The sequence below is a fragment of the Nyctibius grandis genome, chromosome 9, assembly GCF_013368605.1.
Source record: "Nyctibius grandis isolate bNycGra1 chromosome 9, bNycGra1.pri, whole genome shotgun sequence".
NCBI classification, from domain to species: Eukaryota; Metazoa; Chordata; class Aves; order Nyctibiiformes; family Nyctibiidae; genus Nyctibius; species Nyctibius grandis.
Window position 1 is genome coordinate 1,053,418 of NC_090666.1, and position 18,216 is coordinate 1,071,633.

Consider the following 18,216-nt stretch of genomic DNA (forward strand, 5'->3'; position numbering starts at 1 on the left):
GGGAGACTCTGTCAAACGCTTTACTGAAATCGAGATAGACCACATCCACAGCTTTACCATCATCTGTCCACCGGGTTATGTCCTCATAAAAGGCTATCAGGTTGGTTAAGCATGACTTCCCCTTGGTGAAGCCATGTTGACTGCCCCTAATGATCCCCCTATCCTTGATGTGCCTAGAGACAGCACCGAGGACAAGTTGTTCCATTACCTTTCCGGGGATGGAGGTGAGGCTGACTGGTCTATAGTTACCCGGGTCCTCCTTCTTGCCCTTTTTGAAGGCTGAACATTCTTCTAGCGAATTCCAACAAATACCAGTTCAGCCGTAAGCATGCTACAGAGTTGCAGGATTTACGTCTTCAGCTCTCATGAAACATTACTCAGCCAAGTTTCCTTCCCAGTCCTTGAGCTAGCATACTGGTCTTGCAAATATGGCACAAGACACTGCAGACAGACAGGCCACGAGCTGCTACCACTGCTCCCCTAGACGATGGATCTCACCAGATCATGCCGTCTTCAGTTTCCCCAGTGAACTGGATGCCTGGGATAAATTGGAAGTTTATTTAGTTCAGCTTAGGTACTACCAGCAGAAGCAACAGTCTCTGCCCATACAATTACATTCCTTGCTCCTAAACTGAAGTTAGTGTCTCATGTTCACATCTCCATTTGGGGAAGTGTAAGCTGCTGCTGTGCTCACATTTGATGGAGGCAGGCAAGTAATAAACCCCTACTCTGAGTTTACTCTTAACCATGGAGTCCCACCTGCCCAGGGGCACTGGGGAATCATCTCCCTGTAGATTCTGAAAGTAATTCCACTGTTCTAAGCACTTAACTGAAGGGTTCACAGATGTATACCACGAGTCACCAAGCTCCCTCAATCAGGCACACCACACAAGTGCCAAGCACTGCACCTTTTCCCCATCTTTCAATCAATGCTATGCATCACATAAACCAACAATAGTGACATTTAGTACTTCAGATAATTACTAGTTATCCATAATTCTTCTGTCAAGTCACCTTTAAACAGATTTCTTCAATCCAGTTTCCCCAATCAGGAACCACGAATACCATACCAACGTATTCAGCACATACAAGAAGCTACCTTTCTACTGGACTAAGAACAGATGCTTTAAATAACAAAAAGGCATGTCATGTTCCAGTCTACTGTAACACTACTATGTCTATTCACACACTTTATCTCAAAGCCAAAAGCAGCATTTCTATCTTTAAATGGAAACTGGATTGTCCAGGGGTCACAGTAGGGCTACTGAAATTGCATGTAAGTGTAAAGTTAATAAAACTAAAAAGCTGTGGAGAGTTTCCCTCATGGGAGAAGTGTCATCCTTGGTCTCCCTCTTGGAGAATGCTCTTCCTACCACTACAAAAGCACTTGCAGCCAAACACATGCTCTCCAACCACAGAAGCTCCAGAAAGAGTGGCACGATATAACATGCTTGTTGATAACTCTGATTTTGATGGCAGACTTACCTCAGAACCACTTGACTTCACCACAGAGAAATCAGGACACAATTAGTTTTGGACACTTCCCTTTATGACCCAGCAAGTGACAGGTCACATGAAAATACAGAACCAATGCAGAATATAAATGTACGTTTATCCTTGTTTGCTCTTTGAGACATTTCCTCCACTGAGCACATTACCAGAATACAAAACTACTATTCTGATACACAGCCAGCTCCTCTCACGCCTTTCCTGGGAAATCAGCACAACAGGGTGCTTCTGTACACTAATGCATGTGGCACAGGGAACAAACAGGAGACTCTGGGGCTCTGTGTGCAGCTGCAGGGACCATAACCTCACTGGGAACACAGAGATGAGCTGGGATAGCTCTCATGGTTAGAGTGCTGTAGCCATCCACTGCACCCTCTTTAAGACAGACCAGGAAGGCAAGGCAGGAGAGCTGCCCTTCCCATGAGAAAAGTAAGAACGCATGAAGTTCTACCTAGAGGTGGATGATGAGGCAGTTTATGGGTCAGGATTAGCGCAGTCAGCAGGAGGGCTGGACGAGACAGTCTCCAGAGGTGTCTCCCAGCCTCAGCACCTCTACAATCCAAGCCTGTGCCCCAGCAATACAGCTGCTACGCATCTTATTTGTGGGGAGGTCTTTGGAAGCAGAAGGTCTGTTTAACAACTTGCACAAGCAGCACAGCAGAGCTAAAAAACTTACAGCAAGTCCTTCACAACTAACCCTTAATTAGAAATCTTAATATTTATTTACGAGAGTATAACAGAAGGCATGTTCATCAGATGATAGCTACTATTAGAAGACAGTTGTGAATAGTTAAGGAAAGGCAGGTGGACAAGATCACTGCTTAATCCTTGTTTTACAAACTAAATGAAGATAAAGATGGACAGTATCACCACCAGTCAGCTTACTTATGTCTAATAATTTTTTTGAATTAGTTTCCTTCCATTATAGCTTCAGAACAGATTCAACCCATAAAGCCTACTTTGATTTTGGTTTGCTTTATAAGACAAATTTAAAAGTAAATGCTCAATGAGCTTGCAGAATCGTTTAAAAAATTAAATCGCTTCCTAAAATGTGTTTTGAAAATGAGAAATAGCACCAGTTTCAAGCACACATTCCTGTCTTTTGAAAGACCATTTCTTTAAATTGCTCGGCTAGTCTATTTTATGATATGGTAGATAAAAGCAGAAGGCTGCCATAAAAGTCAGGCAATGAGACTTCTTGGTGACTATGCTAATGAGAATTCCTTACCTACCCAAAACGGGATCTCACAGCAAGCCAAGAACACTAAATAGCAGAGGAGTACCATCATGGGGAGGAGTTTCTTACCACAGCAGCAGTTCAGTGGAACAGCTGGATCACAGATCACCACATACCTTAGAATTAGTTCATTCTAATCAGGGAGCAGCTTCCCCAATTAGCAAAACCACCTCTTTTCTGGGAAGCTAAGGCAACTGGCATGCAGCTTGATCTAAAAACACTTCACTCATTAAATATCTGCTTTAGAGTGGTACCCAAGCCAGTGCCTTGCTGAGCTGGGTAGCACTAACCTTATCAACAAAAAAAAAAAAGCCACTTTGGGTAGCATTCTGCAACATGGAGTCCAGAGTTTAGGCAGCTCCTACAACGAAACTTTTAAAGTGCTTTGTCATGTTTTGAGTATAATCCTGTAATGCAGTTCTTTAAAAAAAAAAAATCCCACCTTACAAATAAGATTATTAGAAACCTGTGATTTAAGCCACTTGCTTGCAAAAAAAAACCCAAACCAACGCTGTCATCAATATTAAATCTAAATTGGAAACATTGGCCATCTACATGAACAAAACCATGCCCAAAGCTGGGGCTAAGTCTAGGTCTCCAGTACTCTTCTGAAGAATGATCTTTTTCACCACAGGTAAAGATATGTACAGAAAGCACTAGAAATCAGAGAAGTCACAGCACCTGCTTAACTCAGCATGTTCTCAGCTTTCCAGTTCTATGCTTTGACTGCAGATGAGTTCTGCCACACTCCAGATTTAAAGAAGAACATATTAAAAACCCCAGATTCACTGCACTTTTAGTGGCCTGAAATATTTCATACTAGTCACATCAACCGACAGCAACACTAATACACAAAGTAACAGTTGACAGGATTAAGGCTTCAACAAACACTTATAATCCCAGGACCGATTTTTCAGTCTTTGACTTGCGATCCTGCAAAAATTCCTAGTCAGGACTGCATTTCCATTAAGTCTTGAATTCCTGTCATCAACCATTATTTGCTCCTTCCTCAACCACTTGGGCAAGCATTAGGAAGGCTATGGGCTCAAGATCCCATCTAAAACAGTTGAAAGTGACTGCTCTAAGCAAGCACTTTGTCACCATAAAGATGCAAGTAGCTACTTACACAGCAACCTAAATAACATTCTCACATTACATGACTTCGTGACTCTCATTCTGACAGGTCTTGAAAAACACATATGCACATCTCAAGCACAAGAGACAAAACAGATCCTCTAATATTACTATTAAAGCAGTATTTGGAAGAACATGAAGAGACAAAGCATGAGTTACATAGACTTATCTTGCTTAAATGACAAGACAACTTGATATTTCCAGGGCAGGCATGGATGAAAGTTGCTTAGTCCTGTTTAATGGGCTAAAAGGAGCTAGCAACAAAATGACTGCTCTTCAGCAGCTATTAACAAGTACTTTTAAAATATCTGCTCCACAGTCTCGTATCAAGAGCCAGGTATCAATTGCATCATAGGACAAAAGCAATAAAATTTATTATTACCACTAGGAGAGTAAAACAGCCAAGATTATTTGCTGTCCTTGCCACTCCACGCAATAGCAGGTAACAAGCAATGGAACCTTATCACCGCTGCAGTGGTGCACAATAGTCACCAGAGACAAGGGCAGCGGGTAGATGAAGAGAGAAAACCTAAAGAATTGAAGGTTTTTAATCAGCAGGATAGTACTTCCAAGTCAAGACAGAAAGAATTTGAAAATACAGTTGCTATCTAACCTGGTCAATAACTAGGATCAGCACCTTTCATAAGTCAATCACGCAAAAGTTACTTGAAGTCAGGCACACAGGGTGTGAAAAGCAGCAAGACCCACATTTACCTACTTCTGTGGCCTCCCCAGCCACTCACTGCCTTTCCCTCAGACTCCCAGAGATCGCTACTCCCCTCCCGAGCTGTTTGCTCCAGGCACAAGACACCTACTGACCTCAGGCACTGTTTGTCTTGATACCACTATACACACGCCCTCCCATGAGTGCCTCCTGCCTGCACAGCTGTCATGAGAAACAGGCTCCTTCGGTACCTCTCCTAAGAGAGGCCATTGATTCAGATTAATTACTTGTGTAACAGAAAGCAATTCACTTAATCAGTAGTCGGTCACTTGGAGTTTGAATCTAGTTAATAAGAAATCATCAAGTTAAAGTGCAAGTATCCACTGCATGGAAAGCGAACAGTTTACAAATCAACAGGACAAGAAGAAACTATGAACCAAATTCTCAAATCATGACGTTAAGGTTTGTTCTGCTACATCACTTGGCCACTTCTGCTCTGTTCACAAGACAGTGCTGTTGCTTGTGAAGCCTGGACCCCAACACTTCCCTGAGAAGCAACCATTTTAATCTAGCATTTGGTCAAATTACAGTTGGTGCTTAATCAGTTAAGTTGCAGCTGAAAAAAACAACTTAAATCCTGAAAGAGGCATTAGATTGATTGAAGAATCTATATATCATCCAGGATATCAGCGTACACATCCAAGTTGTCTAGGCAGCGTCCCACCACTACTGCCTTGATTTGATCAAAATGTCTCAACTGCTCTTCTATCCAGATATCCAGTATCACTGCACTAACAACGAGAGACAAGCTGAGAATTTTAAAGGGTGACTGAGAAAGGTTATTGTCTGGTCAAATCAAGCTTTCAGTTAAGAGTTTTTCTAAAGCATTCCAGCTAAATCTTTAAACTAGACATTCCTCTGCAGCATATACGTAACACCAGTGAAAATAGGTCAGCTTCACTTTCCTCCAGGCACACAAAACAGAATCAAGTCGGCCTACTCCAAAAGAGGTGCAAAACAAACAATTTACTAGTAAAAATCTAACATAGGAAACTTATTTACAGGAGCAGACCAAAAGCTTTTTATTCCTTAAAATATTTAACACATGAAGTAAATGCAAAAACTTTTACCATGGTAAGCTGATATCACCAGATCATAAGCAAAAATGTAAGTTCAGCGTACAGGGGCCAGAAGCAATTAAAATAGTAGATAAAACTATTTTAACAAGTCTGCTGTAAATGAGCTGTAAAGATGCTATTGCCAAGTAAGATTGAGCTGTTGCTATTAACTTATCTACAGTAAAGTTATTTTCAGCCTTCAAGCAAATGACTTGCAAGAACTACAAGCCTGGTTCCCTGTTGTTAGTTCCTTCTCTCAGCTTTGATAACTTCAGTCGGGGTGGTTTAATGCACATTAAAAAAAAAAAAAAGGACAGCTTTTCCTGAAAATCATGGCTCTGAGGATGCCCTTGACCAGCCAGCCACTTCCCTCCTCCTCACAAGAGGAACGAGGATCTCCAAAGCAGAGAAATAATGTTTGGACAGTTCAACAAGCAAAAAGCTATCCAGACTGCAGACTTAAGCTTTGAAAAAGGCAAGGCTGGTCCTCATGTGGGTACAAGTCTCCCTGCTCCCCTTCCCCCATGAAAATACCCAGGTGTAGTCAAGATTTTAAGTCTCCTGTTCTAGGATCAAAACTGATTCAACAGAACTCCAGCAGAAAGACCAAGTGAGGCCTCCACCAGCTGCTCAGGAAACACGAGTGGGCTCTTTCTCTCACGACCGCTCTGCCTACCCTTCTCCAGGTAAGGTCACACTTCAGGCACCACCTTTCTCCTCCTCCAAGATCTACACCAGTAAGTCTGGAGGGAGAATAAATAGCAGCACAGAGAGAACCTGGCCAGACAAAACAAGATCCCGCAGAAACTTCTGGTTCAGCTGAGATCGATAGCACCTCAAACCCTCCTCAGATGAAACGTTATCACTCACCCCAGGGCTGCCAAGGGAAGGCAGAGAAGCCCGCACAGAAGGAACTCGCCAGAGAAACTAACACTCAAGGCCAGCTTCTCCTCGCCCTCTCCCTCCGCCGAGCCCCCCTTGCAGACACAAGCCACAGCAGCCGCCCAGCCCCGCCGACCCCCCCTCAGCCCCAACGCCACCGGGACGCGGCCCAAGTGGCCGAACCCACGAGAGGGACCTCCCCCCCCCCCCCCCGCAGGCTCCACACGGGGCACTACTCCCCCCGCACCCCCAAAGCTTGCCGGCGGCCGAGGAGCCGCGCCCCGGGGTACCAGAAGCCGCCGGGCTCTCTTCGCCCCACACCGCCGGGAGGAAGGGGGCCGCCCCGCACCCCCGGCGGACACCTCCCCTCCTTCTCCACAGAAGGGCAGGCGGGAACGAGGAGGCTCAGCCACAGCGCCCGGCCAGCAGGCCCAGGCCCCGCTCAGGCCGCGGCCGGGACCCGGCGACTCCCGCCTCCCCTCACCGAGGGAGCGGGGCCGGGACAGCCGAGCTCCCCACAACCCCGGGGGGAGCCCGGGGTCGCTCCGAGGCACGCACGTACCCCCCCCACCGCCGCTTCTCTCACCTGGGGACTAAGACCCGGCTCCGCGCTGCGGCTCCAGCCCGGCGCCCGGCTCCCCTTTAACCGCCGCCGCCCCCCGCGCTCTCATCGGGGTGCCGCCGCCGCCCGCGCGCGCGCCCCCGCCCCGCACTTCCGCCCTCGTCGGCTCCGCTCCCGCCGGGGCCGGCTGCCCCGCGAGCGCGCGCCCGGCACCGCCTCCTCCGCCCCCTCCCCCGCCCCCGGCGGTCACGTGGCGCTCTCGGGCCAATCAGCTTGTGGTGGGGGCGGGGCGAGGCGAGGCGAGGGTGTGGCGGCCTGCGCTGAGGCGGAGGGCGGCGGCGGCGGCGGCGGCGGCGGGGACCGGGCCCCGCGGTGAGGGCCGCGCCCCGCGGCCCGGGCACGGCGGGTGTCGGCGGAGCGAGCCGAGGTGTGTTGGGGCTGCTGAGAGGGGTCCGATCCTGCTAAGGGAGCAGCCAGAGGAAAGGGCTGCCCCCCCCCCCCTCCCCCGCTGCTTCTGGCTGTGAGGGGAAGGGGCCCGTGGGGGCTGCCGTCACCTTAGTTCCCCTCAGAGCCCTGTAGGGACCCCGCCGGGAGCTGGGCCCTTAAACCCTACAGGCTCTGGTTTAGAATCATAGAATCATGGGATGGTTTGGGTTGGAAGGGACCTTAAAGATCATCTAGTTCCAACCCCCCCGCCACGGGCAGGGACACCTTCCACCAGACCAGGTTGCTCCAAGCCCCATCCAACCTGGCCTTGAAATCAGGCATCGCTGTCTTACCAGTTACAAAGGAAAAGATACCTTTTCTCACTGCTTTACTTAATTTGGTTAATTTTTCTAGCTTTAAATTGACCTTTTTAAATTCCACACGCTGCAGTTAGAGTGAATATGGTTGGTAAAATTCTTCCTTATAGAAAAACAGCGCTACGCATGATAACACCCACTTTGGGAAAGGATGGGAGCCAGTATTACCACTGATCTCTGGGGGTTCAGATCCTCTGGGACAGAAGTAATAGGTTAAGTAGTTGTGTTAACTCCTGCTCTCACGTTGGGCCTCTCTGTAGCCTCCTACAGAAGATAAAGAATTAATTACCTTCTACCTCGATCCGTTGATGGCTGGGTGAAATTGTATTTTGAAATGGGAGAGCGTAAAGAAGGCCTGATACTTAAAATAAATGAGAGAAAAAAAAAAGGCTTTATAAAAGTGATAGGTGAAACAACGGCCTATTGCCAAAACAAAATAAAATGGAGGAGGAGGAGGAATTGGAAAGAGATTTACTATAATCTATAATTTCAGCATTGGCAAAAAATGCCAGAATTGGAAAAAAAGAAGTTACAGAGACAGAAAAAAGTAGGTGTGTGACGCTGAGAAACAGCTAAGTACTTCAGGACTGCATAAAAAGGAAGTATCTTAATTTCTCCCATCTTGAACGAAACCAAGTTTCCTCCATTGTTTGTAAGTAAACAGGCTTGACATCATGCTTGCATCATCATCAGTTCCTCCTCCTAACTCAAACAACTGCAAAAGTTCTTAGGGACTTTCCCTTTTTGGGTTTGTTTATTGGTAAAAGTCCCAATTCCAGTAATTCTTCCCCTCTGCATTATAGCTTGTATCAGATTAAGAACAGCATCAATATTCATCCTGCATTAGAAGCTGGCAGAGTGAGAGCTGTTTGCTATTGATGCCATCCACGCAGAGAGGGAATGAGCAGAGAAAGAAATATTGCCAGAAGTGAAGGAACGTTGTTTTATAGCTAACACTTAAATTATCCAAATCTTGGTATTTCTAGGATTACGCATTAATTGTTTTTAAAATAGATTTTGTGCATTTGTCTGTAGTCCTAAAAACAAACAAAAAAAGTACAAATTAATTAGAACGGTTTCCTATTTATTCTGTAGGTATATGTCTCCATGGCCATCTTTCATGTCATGCAGGCAACGTGGTGGGACTAGTTGCTCTGATGTGACTATTCACAGAAGATAAATCATATCTACGAGTAGAAACTACCAAGAACCTGGCAAGCTGGGTCTTTTCAAACCAAACACAGTATTAGTCTGCTGCCCATACCACAGTGCTGACACTTCCCCTCCCCACCTTGCAAAAAAGAGGGTTGAGAAATTAACCACGTTTACCCTGCTTCTGCAAATTGTTTAGGGGAAACCTCCTGCTTTGTAAGAATCCAGTCGTGACAAAGAACGTTTTGTCTGATGCCACATTTTGAATCATTATGCATGTTGCCTGGTATAATCTCCATGGTTACCATAGGTGTTACAGATATATTTTTGCTTCAGCACTTTAGGAAGAAAAATTCTATACAACAATTTAGGGGAGAAAATTCCTTTTCATTGTCATTTATATTGCATTTATTTTATTCTAAGTGCTTTGCAAACAATAAACGTTCACTTTCTAAACATAAGATTTCAGTAGAGGTGGAAAAATTTATCTCCAGCTGTTGCTTTAGCATGCCATAATATGTTTTAAGCTGCAAATTCTTAGAGATAGGGATAGTATTTTTGATGAATGCATTTAATTTCTAGCCTGCTAAGAATGTGACAGGGCACTCTGTGTCACTGCTAGAGTAGTAAGTGTGGTGGGATGACTGAGCAATGAATATTTTTTTCTTGGCAAAGATTGGGACTCATACTTCCCTTCTGAGCAGTTCTGTTTTATAAGTAGAAATATATTTGGGAAAGATGGTTAGCTGAAACAAGAATTAGCTGAAGTAATTAGTTCTCGAAACTAGTGATGGGAAAGATGTAAAACTCAGATATTCAATTTATCTATTCAATTCTCTATTCAATTTTCAATTTTTTTTCTTTTTTTTTAATTGTGAAAGTAATTGACAAAGAAAATCAAGGAGATGTTCATGCTTAACCAACCTGATAGCCTTTTATGAGGACATAACCCGGTGGATAGATGATGGTAAAGCTGTGGATGTGTCTATCTCGATTTCAGTAAAGCGTTTGACACGGTCTCCCACAGCATCCTCGCAGCTAAACTGAGGAAGTGTGGTCTGGATGATCGGGTAGTGAGGTGGATTGTGAACTGGCTGAAGGAAAGAAGCCAGAGAGTGGTGGTCAATGGGACAGAGTCCAGTTGGAGGCCTGTGTCTAGCAGAGTCCCTCAAGGGATGGTACTGGGACCAGTACTAGTCAATATATTCATTAATGACTTGGATGAGGGATTAGAGTGCGCTGTCAGCAAGTTCGCTGATGACACCAAACTGGGAGGAGTGGCTGACACCCCAGAAGGCTGCGCAGCCATTCAGAGAGACCTGGACAGGCTGGAGAGTTGGGCGGGGAGAAATTTAATGAAATCTAACAAGGGCAAGTGTAGAGTCCTGCATCTGGGCAAGAACAACCCCATGTACCAGTACAAGTTGGGGACAGACCTGTTGGAGAGCAGCGTAGGGGAAAGGGACGTGGGGGTCCTAGTGGACAGCAGGATGACCATGAGCCAGCAGTGTGCCCTTGTGGCCAAGAAGGCCAATGGCATCCTGGGGTGTATTAGAAGGGGGGTGGTTAGCAGGTCAAGAGAGGTTCTCCTCCCCCTCTACTCTGCCCTGGTGAGGCCGCATCTGGAATATTGTGTCCAGTTCTGGGCCCCTCAGTTCAAGAAGGACAGGGAACTGCTAGAGAGAGTCCAGCGCAGAGCCACAAAGATGATTAAGGGGGTGGAACATCTCCCTTCTGAGGAGAGGCTGAGGGAGCTGGGTCTCCTTAGCTTGGAGGAGACTGAGGGGTGACCTCATTAATGTTTATAAATATGTAAAGGGCAAGTGTCCTGAGGATGGAGCCAGGCTCTTCTCAGTGACATCCCTTGACAGGACAAGGGGCAGTGGGTGCAAGCTGGAACACAGGAGGTTCCACATAAATATGAGGAAAAACTTCTTTACGGTGAGGGTGACCGAACACTGGCACAGGCTGCCCAGAGAGGTGGTGGAGTCTCCTTCTCTGGAGACATTCAAAACCCGCCTGGACGCGTTCCTGTGTGATATGATCTAGGTGATCCTGCTCCGGCAGGGGGATTGGACTAGATGATCTTTCGAGGTCCCTTCCAATCCCTGACATTCTGTGATTCTGTGATTCTGTGATAAGGAATTAAATGGAAAAGATGGTACTAGACCCATTCCTAGTGAGATGGGGAGTAGACGACCAAACCTAGCCCGAATGCTGCAGGGAAGAGGGGAGCTGTTTGAACTTTGATGGGTTCTCTTGATCTGATCTCTTGGATTACCATATCCACCACTGCTGAGGGGAGAGAGGCTAACGTCGTTATCTCCCTCTTCTTTCTGATAAATTCATGCTAGATGGGGCTGGCAGTTGGCTTGGCCTCCGTTTTTGTTGTTTACACCTGTACGGTGTTTGTGTAAAACCACCATCTGCATCCCCAGTTCTCCTTGACAGTGTTCTATAGCATCTCTGGCCTATTTTTTTTTTGTACAAGTGACTACGGGAGGAACAAGGTAAGGAGGTAGTTCAGGAAAAATGTATTTGAGGAACTGTAAGGCCTAGCAGGCTGCAAATGATGGCACTTCAAGAAAGATGTTGAGGTGTTGGAGTGAGTCCAGAGGAGGGCAACCAAGCTGGTGAAGGGCCTGGAAGGTCTGACCTACGAGGAACGGCTGAGGGAGCTGGGGGTGTTTAGCCTGGCGAAGAAGAGGCTCAGAGGTGACCTTATTGCAGTCTACAACTACCTGAAGGGAGGTTGTAGTGAAGTGGCAGTCGGCCTCTTCTCCCAGGCAACTAGCGATAGGACAAGAGGACACAGCCTCAAGCTTCACCAGGGGAGGTTCAGGTTGGACATTAGGAAGCATTTCTTCTCAGCAAGGGTCATTAGCCATTGGTAAGGGGCTGCCCAGGGAGATGGGGAAGTCACCATCCCTGGAGGTGTTTAAGAAGAGACTGGACATGGCACTTAGTGCCCTGGTCTAGTTGACATGGTGGTGTCAGGGCAATGGTTGGACTTGATGATCCCAGAGGGCTCTTCCAACCTGACTGATTCTGTGATTCTGTGACAGAAGGAATTCCAGGTTCCTGCAGGGATCATATAATAGCAGTCTGAGGGGTAAAAGGAAAGGTATATAAACTGATGAGGAACTTTCAGGGAGGATCTTTACTTGCAAGGGAATCGGTGCTACCTAGGAAGTCAGTCTTTGCCGATTTAGTGATGTCATTTGCAGTCTCTGGCTATAACAGAAATAAGAGGCAGGTTCTCTTCTCTACTGACATCTGACTGCTGAAGAGGGACAGCTGCAGGACAGGTACCTGATTCACAGCTTTTACCCCAGACTCAGTTTACAAGAGACTGAGACAGGAACTGTTGCCAGTAATAACTACAAAGAAATCAGGGGTCAGTGGAGAAAGAAGTGGTCCTGCCACATCTCCAGCACCGTGGCTGAGCCAGTAACATAAGAACAGGTTAAAGCAGCAGGGAGGTTTTCTCCCTCGCGGAAGGAATTCTTAGCTACACACGGCCAGTCCCTTGTAGCACCTGTACAGCACAAAGCAATGGTTCAGTGAAGGTAACCAGACCAGTAGGTTTTATTAATTTATTCAATCCGAAGCTACTGTGGTTTTTTTTAGTCCTACTTTTTAAACCATTTCTCAATCGAAATGAATGCTAGCGTTAGAGTCCAGAGGAGGCCACGAAGATGCTCAGAGGGCTGGAGCCCCTCTGCTATGGAGACAGGCTGAGAGAGCTGGGGCTGTTCAGCCTGGAGAAGAGAAGGCTCCAGGGAGACCTTCTAGCACCTTCCAGTACTTGAAGGGCCTACAGGAAAGTGGGAGAGGGGCTTTTTACAAGGGCATGGAGTGACAGGATGAGGGGGAACAGTTTTAAACTGAAAGAGGGGAGATTTAGATTAGATATTAGGAAGAAATTCTTTGCTGTGAGGGTGGTGAGAGCCTGGCCCAGGTTGCCCAGAGAAGCTGTGGCTGCCCCCTCCCTGGCAGTGTTCAAGGCCAGGTTGGATGGGGCTTGGAGCAACCTGGTCTGGTGGAAGGTGTCCCTGCCCGTGGCAGGAGGGTTGGAACTAGATGACCTTTAAGGTCCCTTCCAACCCAAACCAGTCTGTGATTCTGTGTGTAATTGGGGAAAACAGAAAAAAAACCTATTGGATTATCTAGAATGCTGTGATGTCCTTTTTGTTCTCAAAATACAACATTTTTTGTGTGAGCAGAGTTCAGCTGCTAGAGTTAATCTAGGCTCAGGTAACTTGCCAGAAGAGGTACATGTACATAGTGTGCACGCAAACGGAGTTTGTTCTAAAATAAAAATAGTTTAGTCAAAGGTTATTTTCTCTTCGGGCATGGATAGTCTAAGAAGAACTACATTATGCAGATTATTTGTATATTGAAGAGAATGAAGCTGACCCTTGCCATGATTTATGCATTTCAGCGTTCAAAAACCATAAAGCAGTAAATTAAAATACATCAGAAACAAACGACAGTAAATGAAATACGACTGTGGTTTTGGCCTTGTAGGAGTTTACGGTATTTTGACTATATCACACACTTTATTTTTGTTACAGGCAGCAGGAAGTCACCACACTAAAATGAAGTTCACTGTCAAAGCACCTTTCCATTTGAGATGCAGCTGGGATTTGTCAGGATCATATCACAAGGTCATTTTTAAGGAGATTCTCACTGACATTTCCTGAGGTAAGGGATTTCACATTCCAGTTTTACAAGTGTTACACTTCTGATCGTCATGATTATCAACAGCATGACAGATTTAGGGCCTGATCTTGGAGCCTTGACAGAAGGAGCTAAGTTTATTGTAAGTATCTTGATAGCCAAGAATCAAAAGAAAATAAAAGGTCTAGAGAGAGTCGTAAGAGGTGAGGTAGTCTTATTCCATGGCCCAAAGGCAAGATCAGTTTTATGTACATAATTTTTGGCATGTATGTTTTTTTAATGCGATTAAGATTGTGATATCATCATAGCAGTTTATTTAAAATATCGTAATTTATCATAAGAAAAAATTCACCATTTACCTTAAATGTCACTTACTGCAGTTTAAACATTAATTAGTTGCATACTGGACATAGCAATCAGATTTTTTGTTTCCTTTTTGCATCAACCTGCTAAATATTCAAACAGAATTATTTTTTCACTCCTCAAAATTCTTTTCCTCCTTCAAATAACACCTGATTTTTCAGTTGTTTTTTATAGGTTATGTTTCCTAATTGCCAGTCCCTTTCTTCTTTGGGCTCCCTCCAGCTGGCCCACACTTCCTGAAGCGCACTGCTGAAGCAGATGCATTAACTAAGGCTTTACCAGCTACATGTAGGGTAGAAAGCGTACTTTAGTGTCTTACAGATAAAGTTGAATGTGAAGCCAGTTGCACAAAATGATTCTGAAAATAGAGAAGGCGGGGGATTTTTCCAGAATAATAAGGCAGCTAACATGATTGAGAATTTAGCTCACTGAGTTGAACAGTGCTACCTTATTGAATAGCTGCTGTTGGAGAATGATTTGAGCGTGCTTGAAAAAAATTCATGCTGACAGATCTTGTGTCCCTTATTTTTTAATCAAATTTTCCAGATGAAATTATTGACAAATATATTAAATTAATAATGAAAATTACTGGCTTTGATAGCAACCAGCATTCTAGCAGGGTGGGATCAGTACTGCAGAAAGATTTGTCAATTAAAATGATGTGATTTTAAAGTACCTACTTCTGTCTACAGTCTCTAATTGAGTTGATGTAATTTAGAATGAGGTTAAAATGTCCTTCTGCAAATTAAAACAGAGCATTTTTTATGCAAACATACTCTTACACCATAAAAGCCCTGCATATTTAGTCTGCTATCTTCATTGCTATCAATGCAGTCTTCTCTTTTCAATGTTTAATAGCAACTTCTATTGCAAACATTTGGGAGCTTTGATGCCCCTTTACCATTTAAGTGGCAATAGAAATTTTTTTTTTTCCCAAGCACCTCACAATTTAGAAGAGGGATCTTGGGACCTGAATTTTGTCATAAAGTCAGTTATTGTTATGATAGTATTTTCCCTATTCATCAATGGCACACCTTCTAGAATTAACTCTGATATGACTCAATGGCTAAAAAAATCAGACTTTTCTTGCACTTACAATATAACTTTGCACTATCATGCTGGCAAATGTCAAAGTAAAGAAGGTCTGAATGTGAACACGAATGGAAACGTCTTTTCTGGAAACTCAAGTTCTGTATGAAGTGGTTTGGATGGTGAAACAAATGGCTACAAATTTTGTCTACCAAAAATTCTTCTTCAGCTGCACTTCGCTATGGATTCTTTACTCCCTAAACTTACACAATATAACACTTCAGTGTTCATTAGTTGCTGTATTTCAGCCCAGAGGTGAAACCCTCAAAAAAGTGGGTAAAGTGGGTATTGTAGGAGAACTGTAGGAACTTGTTCCACCAGTGAAGTTTACGAGGAACTTTGTGAGTCTATGAGTGTGTTGATGTAAGGATCACATTGTTACATTGCTTTATTCTCGATTATAGAGCTTGCTAAGAACACAGTACAGTCATGTGATAATATTCCTGCATTTGAGAAAATGTTCACTATTGAGCTGAATGCTCTTATGTTAGTTTACACAGCATTCTTCTCTAGAAAAGACATGTTACTTGTGGTTGATAACCTAATACAGTCTACAAACAGCCTCTCCTTTCTTTTTCATGTTAAATCGATAAGACTACAATATGCTTTACATTACAGGATTAAGGAAAGTTATTTCAAAATAAGCATGCATTGTATCCCATAACATTCTGGCTTCTGTATTGTCTTTTCACAGAATCACAGAATGTTCGGGATTGGAAGGGACCTCGAAAGATCATCCACTCCAATCCCCCTGCCGGAGCAGGATCACCTAGATCATGTCACACAGGAACGCGTCCAGGCGGGTTTTGAATGTCTCCAGAGAAGAAGACTCCACCACCTCTCTGGGCAGCCTGTTCCAGTGTTCAGTCACCCTCACCATAAAGAAGTTTTTCCTCATATTTATGTGGAACCTCCTGTGTTCCAGCTTGCACCCATTGCCCCTTGTCCTGTCAAGGGATGTCACTGAGAAGAGCCTGGCTCCATCCTCGTGACACTTGCCCTTTACATATTTATAAACATTAATGAGGTCACCCCTTAGTCTCCTCTTCTCTAAGCTAAAGAGACCCAGCTCCCTCAGCCTCTCCTCAGAAGGGAGATGTTCTACCCCCTTAATCACCTTCGTGGCTCTGCGCTGGACTCTCTCTAGCAGTTCCCTGTCCTTCTTGAACTGAGGGGCCCAGAACTGGACACAATATTCCAGATGCGGCCTCACCAGGGCAGAGTAGAGGGGGAGGAGAACCTCTCTCGGCCTGCTAACCACACCCCTTCTAATCCACCCCAGGATGCCACTGGCCTTCTTGGCCACAAGGGCACACTGCTGGCTCATGGTCATCCTGCTGTCCACTAGGACCCCCAGGTCCCTTTCCCCTACGCTGCTCTCCAACAGGTCTGTCCCCAGCTTGTACTGGTACATGGGGTTGTTCTTGCCCAGATGCAGGACTCTACACTTGCCCTTGTTAGATTTCATTAAGTTTCTCCCCACCCAACTCTCCAGCCTGTCCAGGTCTATGAATGGCAGCGCAGCCTTCTGGGGTGTCAGCCACTCCTCCCAGTTTGGTGTCATCAGCGAACTTTTATCTTTTCAGGAACAGTAGCACATACTTAGGATCTGTCAAAAGTGTTAGAGATTAACTTTTTAGAAAAGACTATTTGCTAGAAGCTAATTATGTCAGTAGCAGCAATTTACTATTCAACATATTAGTAGCTTAATTAATATTCAACCTGTTAACTCATTAATAAATAAATTGTAAATCAAAAATGAATATCTTTTATCTTCTGCTGCGATTTACATTAAGCCTCATACTTCTTTGAAAAAGCTTGGGAGGAGCAGTACTGGCTTGTGGGGGTCCTCAATCCCCAAGTTTTGTGATTTTGTTATGATTTGTTTCTGGAAAACCATAAAAATAAAACAAAAGCACTGCATTAAAATAAAACCAGAAATATTTTCCAAGAGCCAAGAAATTCTGAGTTGAGATTTCTGATACTGTGGATAATGTCAGCAAGCAAAGGTGCAGTATAAGGAGAAAAGAGTCTTTGAGTAGATATAGATATGCACATATGTATTTTTTTATAATTAATATATATAAATTTATATAATTAATTTAAAAGTTGAAGCCATTGTGATTAGACACAACTAAAATAATGTTTAAGGGTCAGAAATGCTGCTGCTTCCCAAATTTCATTAGCGCTACACTGATTTGCAGTACAGAGAACTGTATTATGTTCTCCAAGCAAATCCACCCACCCTTCTACCTAAACTAATCTCCTCAAAATAAATGACTGAAATCCTAAATTCATCTGATATTTGCAGCCTAAAAGAAATTGTTTGCTGGACAGCAGCGAACATTTGCTTTAATTTGGTCTTGTCTTTTCCCTTTCATTACAGGGCGATGTTTTAAGACCTTGCAAGCTGTGTTATGGATTTTCTTTCCTAGAGCAGAATGGCCAAAGAATGGCTTTTCTGGATATTTTTTGATCAACTACAATTTATTGAACAGTGTTATATCTTGGCTTTCTCAAATCTTGTTTACTTGATTTGACATTATCACAGATGAGAGCAGAATCTATATATATCATATACTGCAGATCTGCACCTGTACTACTGCTGGGTGTCTGTAATGCAAATGTTGAACACATTAATTGAAGAAGTTCCATCTAGTCAGAATGAAAAAATAAAATTTACAGTAAATAAGAAACACTCCCAAGCTGTATCTACATCTTCTAAGAGTCTTTCGGAACTATGATTGTCCTTAATTGTACAAACCACCTCTGTGTAACTTTGAGATCTTCAGTAAGAAGCTTTACACAACCTTTCAGAGAACAATAAATCAAACTTTGACTTTTCAAAATCGCTTCTCTGCATTCAGGCATGAATTTCATCCTCAAGCTGGACTTCTTGAAGGGCAACAACAGACCTTTAGCTTCGTTTTTTTTTGATCACTTTCAGCAGCAGAAAATGAATTGGTTTGTTCTGGCTTATGTAACTATATTTATACCCTTTGTAACCCTTGTCCTTTTTT

General features: G+C 44.2%; 1 protein-coding gene and 1 long non-coding RNA gene across 2 annotated transcripts in view; one reads left to right on the forward strand and one right to left on the reverse strand.

Moving 5' to 3' along the window:
* RALB (RAS like proto-oncogene B) overlaps positions 1–7,271 on the reverse strand; it is a 29,763-nt gene extending 22,492 nt beyond the window's left edge. The window contains exon 1 of the mRNA XM_068407571.1: positions 7,131–7,271. The gene's annotated coding sequence lies outside the window, so the exon portion shown is untranslated. The remainder of the gene's footprint in view (positions 1–7,130) is intronic.
* A 176-nt stretch (positions 7,272–7,447) lies between these two features.
* On the forward strand, positions 7,448–17,894 carry LOC137667263 (uncharacterized). The gene is made up of 3 exons (XR_011048776.1): positions 7,448–7,533; positions 13,639–13,768; positions 15,891–17,894. It is a non-coding gene; the product is annotated as an uncharacterized lncRNA (long non-coding RNA).
* The last annotated feature ends 322 nt before the right edge of the window (positions 17,895–18,216 follow it).